The sequence below is a fragment of the Electrophorus electricus genome, chromosome 1, assembly GCF_041902795.1.
Source record: "Electrophorus electricus isolate QZ-2024a chromosome 1, ASM4190279v1, whole genome shotgun sequence".
Taxonomy (NCBI): Eukaryota; Metazoa; Chordata; class Actinopteri; order Gymnotiformes; family Gymnotidae; genus Electrophorus; species Electrophorus electricus.
This window is the reverse complement of record NC_137497.1, coordinates 12971221-12977627: the sequence shown is the minus strand read 5'-3', so window position 1 is coordinate 12977627 and position 6407 is coordinate 12971221.

Below are 6407 nucleotides of genomic sequence, written 5' to 3'. Positions count from 1 at the left end.
TTGTTTATCATGAAGCACAGGGTGAAGTAGTGGTCGACCGATTCATTGGCCAATTAAATGTCTTTTTTATAATCAGCACTGGCATTGTTCTTTTCCTTCCTGCCGTCGACTGAGAAGGTTGGGCGGGGGGTGAGGGGTGGGTCTTCTTTATTTATTTATTTTTTATTACCTGTGGAGATTTTTATTTAAAATAAGTGCCCTGCTGACAGAGTACAGATATACTTAAGCAAACAGTGCAGAAAATAACAGTGTTAAATGTTCATTTAGGTTGTCTCAATTGGTACCATTAAAAAATAAGAGAGTACTACAAAATTAACAGTTTCTCTAGGTTTACAGTTGATGGGTATGTGTTTGACCAGGCTGAGCAGTTTTGTTTTATTCTATAAACTACTGGCAACATTTCTTAAAAATTCCAGATAAAAATATTGTATTTTAGAGCATGATTTTTTAATGAAAATGACTAATGGTCAAAATAACAAAACAGTTACAGAAATTTCAGACCACAAGTAATGCAAAGAAAACAAGCTCATATTCATTTATAAACAACACAGTACTAATATTTCAACATAGGATGAGTCAAGAAATCAATATTTGGTGGAATAAACCTGATTTTTAATCACAGCTTTCATGCGTCTTGGCATGCTTTCCACCAGTCTTTCACATTGCTGTTGGGTAACTTTACACTACTCCTGGCAAAGAAATTCCAGGAGCTTGGCTTTGTTTGATGGCTTGTGACCATCCATCTTCCTCTTGATCACATTACAGAGGTTTTCAATGGGGTTCAGGTCTGGAGATTGGGTTGACCATGATAGGCTCTTGATCTGGTGGTACATCATCCACACTTTGATTGACCTGGCTGTGTGACATGGAGCATTGACCTGTTGAAAAAAAACAATCATCAGAGTTGGGGAACATTATCAGATCAGAAGGAAGCAAGTTTTCTTTCAGCACAGTTTGGTAAGTGGCTTGATTTATGTATCCTTCACAAAGAGAAATCTGCCCGATTCCAGCCTTGCTGAAACACCCCCAGATCATCACCGATCCTGCACCAAATTTCACAGCGGTTGCAAGACACTCTGGCTTGTAGGTTTTCCAGGTCTTCATCTAACCATTACATGACCAGATGTTGGACAAAGCTGAAAATTGCACTTATCAGAGAAGATGACCTTACTCCAATCTTCTACGGTCCAATGCTTATGGTCTTCTGCAAACTTCAGTCTGGTTCTTCTTTGCTTCTCATTGACGAAGAGCTTTTTTCTAGCTTTGCATGACTTCAGCCCTGCCCCCAGAAGCCTGTTTCGAACCGTCAATTCACGCCAGCTGCTGCATGCCATTCATTTTGTAGGTCACTTGACATCATGTTACGGTTGTTAAGTGACATTTGAATGAGGTGGCGATCGTCATGGTCGGTAGAGAGTCGTTTTGACCTCTGCCAGTCTGGAGCTGTTGCTGTCCCATGTGTTTGGTGCTGGACCGTGTACTTGTGAACCACAGTTTTTGAAATTTTCAAGATAGAAGCAACCTGATGCTCACTGTATCCCTCTGCCAGTAAAGCTTTCCTCATTAAGAAACTTTCTTTTCAACTCTTTTGGCATGGTCTGTAGCTGTATTTTGACTACACTAATTTTTGGGTAGTCCTAGCATTGCTTTTCCCATCCAGCTGGTTCTATAACAAGAGAATAGTGATGACAGCAGCAGTGGTTTTTATCTTGTTGCTCGTTAGAACAGGATTTTGTTAAGGTGATCACCTATTCAGCATCTCATTAAGTAGAATGAGGTGTGTCTGTGAAGGATTTCAACAAACACTTGAATGGAAGGGCTGCTGTACATGTGGAGATGCTGATTTAAGAAACAATTGGAGTGGTCTCTTATTTTTTTCTGGAGCTGTATATTGTCCAGTTAAAGCGCTGCTTTCTTTTCACCCAATAGGATGGACAATTTGTCAGTATTCAATAGATACTTAGAGTTGGGGTCGGTCGTCTCAAATTTTGTAAAGTAAATTTGTTGTGTTTGACTGAATGTTTCACATTCAGTGAGAAAGTACAGCTCTGTCTCTACAGTGTCATTTTTACACTGCTGACAGAGTCTCTGCTCTTCTGCAGACTGCATGACTTATATTGGCTGGTCTGGATGGGCAGGCTGTGTTCCCTGAGTCTGTACTTTGTCAACATGTTTCTGTGTTTAATGTCACTCACTTTGCTTTGTACAGGAAGTCTGCTAGAGTGTAGTGACATTTTAGGGTCAGAAAACAGTGCTTTGAGCTTGTGTTTGTGTGTTCCAACAGTTAATGTAGTTTAGCTTTTGTAGTGTTATCATTTGGTTTGGTCTGATTGTTTGTATTTCAGACTGGTCCTCGTGTGTTACAGTGTTAGTGTTTGTTAATGAACTCAGTGTCAGGACCAGCTGTGTGAGGGGACCTGCTGTGTGAGGGTACCAGCTGTGTGAGGGGACCGGCTGTGTGAGGGTACCAGCTGTGTGGAAGACCTGCTGTGTGAGGGAACCAGCTGTGTGAGAGGACCAGCTGTGTGAGGGGACCAGCTGTGTGAGGGGACCTGCTGTGTGAGGGGACCAGCTGTGTGGAAGACCTGCTGTGTGAGGGCACCAGCTGTGTGAGGGAACCTGCTGTGTGAAGGGACCAGCTGTGTGAGGGGACCAGCTGTGTGAGGATACCTGCTGTGTGAGGGGACCAGCTGTGTGAGGGGACCAGCTGTGTGAGGGGACCAGCTGTGTGAGGGGACCTGCTGTGTGAGGGGACCAGCTGTGTGAGGGGACCAGCTGTGTGAGGGAACCAGCTGTGTGAAGGGACTCTTTTCTGTGCTCAGCTCTTGGCACTGCAGGGCTTTATAGTGGTACCAGTGGTAGTCACCGTTTTTAAAGTATAGCCAGTATTTAATAATCCTTTTTTGAATTTGGAATAATAGTGTAAATTGGCCTAATTCAGCTCTACAGGCATTATTTGTTGTTTTCCTGTGCACTTTCAAGATATTTTTACAGAATTCAGAGTGCATAATTTCAGCTGGGTGTTTGTTCCATTATGAGTAGCCCTCACACTTCACAACCAAACAGTAGAATTGATTGTATGATAGACTGGAAGATTTTGAGCCATATTTGAATTGGTATTTGAATGTGAATTTGACATTTGATTGCACAGAATGCCCTGCGTGTTTTCTCTCTCAGTTGACTGACTGCTGGATTGAAGTTTCCAGTTGAACTAATCTTTAATCCTGAGTAATTGTAATTTGTACAGGTTTCTAGTGTTTGTGTTCATAATGTGAAACTTGTGTGGTGTGTTTGCCTGAGATCTGGCTCTTTTTGGAAAATGATGGTTTTGGTATTTTTCAGGATTTTTTTCCTTGGGTGTTTAATCATTTCATTTCAAATGCCATCAGACACACTTGGTTTTTTTGGTTTTAAGAGTAGAAATTTGATTTCTAAGTTCCTGCTCAGTGATGGGTGAGTCCAAGGGATTCTAGAAGTCCTTTATTGGTAGTTCTAATATATTAAATTTTTCAGTTATATGCTTTTGTTCAGATCTTGCATTTTTGAGTAAATGATTGTAAAGAGACTTAATATGTGTTATCCAATATGTGTTTTGAAAAGCCAATTCTTCTTATTTAGATTTATTAAGAGTGTTCAAGAAATGTGTCTAAAAGTGTTTGAATTTCTTGAGAGCTTTCTGGATCTCCTCTGTGCTGTTTTGGGCCCATCTGTATTGTCTCCTGATATTAAACAGCTGACTGGTCTGTGTGGGTGCAGCACTGTTAGTCTCTGTCCTATTAATGAACAGTGATTTGGCTGTGATCAGACAGAGGGGTTAGTAGCTTTACAGTGAATGTACTGAGAGAGAATGTACTGTTATCATGTAATCCACTGTATTGCCAAGAGGTGAGCAAAAGGTGGATCTTTATTGTTTAATATTGTTTATTGTTTAATAAAGTTATAATAGAGAAATCTGAAAATTTCTCTCTGTCCTTCTCCATCTGGGACCCTGTAGGGCTCTCTCTCTCTCTCTCTCTCTCTCTCTCTCTCTCTGTTCATCTCTCTCTCTCTCTCTTTCTCTCTCTGTTCGTCTCTCTCTCTCTCTCTCCCTCCATCAGGAGTCTGGGTCCCCGTGTGCATCTCCCTCTCTCTCTCTCTCTCTCTCTCTCTCTCTCTCTCTCTCTCTCTCTCTCTCCCTCCATCAGGAGTCTGGGTCCCCGTGTGCATCTCCCTCTCTCTTGCCAAAGCTTTGATAAAGACATTAACACTAACAACAGATGACAACAACAATATAACCACTTACAATATTAGTAACAACAACAATAATAATAGAACTACAACACACCCAATACCAATACCAATAATAATACCAATAATAATACCAATACCAATACCAATAATAATAACAACAACAACAATAATAATAATATCAATAATAATAATATCGATAATAATAATAATACCAATAATAATAATAATAATAATAATAATAATAATAATAATAAAGTCTTTGTGTCTCCGGTATCTGACTCGGTCACTCACTGTCCCTCAGACTGTGGCAGGAGTGAACGTACAGCGCTGCCAGTGTGCTGAACTCTTTATGTTCACCAACAACATACGGCAGCTTCTCCTCATCAGGGAGGTTTTTAAACTCAGGGAATACGTGGCTAATTTTCTTAAAGAATTTAGTTCTAATCTGTCTAAATGTTGTACATTCATTTAGAAAGTGCAACTTTGTCTGGGTCTTATAGTCCTGGCACTGCTGACAGTCTCTGCTCTTCAGGTAAACAGGACTGTTTATGTCTGCTGGTCTCTATGGCCAGGCGGTGGTCACTGAGTCTGTACTTGGTCAGGGTGGACCTCAGTTTTGGATCAGACAGTGTTCTTAGGTAATCTACCACGCTGTACTTTTGATTTAGGGCCAGATAACATTTTGATTGAGTTTCCCAATAAGTGATGTTGTTTGTAATTCTGGTGATTCTGATTGGGTTTGCTGTTATTTTCTGGTCCTCAGCATGTGTAGTGTTAGTGTGTGTTAGTGTAGTGTTACTGTGTTAATGCTGAACTGTATTTCCGGACCAGCTGAGTGAGGGCACTGTTCTCTTTGCTCAGCTCTTGGTACTCCAGACCTTTAGAATGATATAAGTTTGGAATTTAACTGCCCTTGTTTCTGTCTTTATTATTAATAGATCTCTGCCCAGCTCTGCCCCGTGTGCTTTGTTTGTGCTGTTCCTGTGCACCTTTAATGATGTTGCTCCACTTAAGAATACAATCATTAGGGACAAAAAATTAGTACCTTGGTATAATGAGCACATTCACAATTTAAATCAAACACTCTCCTCACATGATGCAGAAAAGATGGTCCATGCATTTATTACATCAAGATTGGACTATTGTAATGCAGTAATATCTGGCGGTAACATTAAGCACTCCAAGTGGATACAAAAGAAAAGGTTTTTATTGGCTCCCAGTGCTCCAGTGCAAAAGAAAAACCACATCCCATCAAAAACATACAAAAATGTTCAAAAAAGGAAAGTTTAGCATTTACAAGAATAAAAGTCCAGCAATCATAAATTCTCCAATATCAATCAACTTCAAAACATCACTCTTGAATTTTCCCTTAAAAACTTAAATATGGAAAAACAGCAAATGAGGTGATGTCACTTCCTGTCTTTGGGCAGGCATATTCCCCATAAAAGTCCCCTTTAACACACTATGGTTTTTTTTCCCTCCAAAACAACATGGAAGTCTCTCCACAAAAATAATCACAGGTATGTTATTTTTCTCTTAATCTACTTTTGTCTTACCTACTTCAATCAAATATACAGACTTTTCTGGCTAGATAAACATTATACTTAAACTCTAGTAACATATTATAAGAATAATATTTCATCTCAAATACATTTCTATAATACATTTCACTCATACTGTGTACAACATCTGTATGTGTGTCACTCCAACACTCAGAAAACAGAATGAAAAACCTTTCAGTTTCCAAAGATTTCCACCTTTAATGAGTAGATTTGTACAGAGTTTAACACAGTGAGGTTATGATTCCACAGCATGTGTAACTTGTAGAACAGTATTTATGTCATATGCACAGAAATCAACTGCAGCTCAGTCTATTATTTGAACATCATTTATTGTGTGTGTGAGAGAGAGAGAGGGAGAGGTTTAAAGTGTCTGTGTGAGTGAGTGTGTGTGTGTGTGTGTGTGTGTGTGTGAAAGAGAGTGAGAGGTATAGAGTGAATGACAGAGAGAGATGTGTAGCGTGTATGTGTGAGAAGTGTGTGTGTGTGTGTGTGTGTGTATGTGTATGAGAGAAAGTTACAGGTGTATTTTGTGTGTGTGTGTGTGTGTGTGAGAGAGAGAGAGAGAGGTGTTTTGTGTGTGTGTGTGCGTGCATACGTTTGTGTAAGACACTTCTG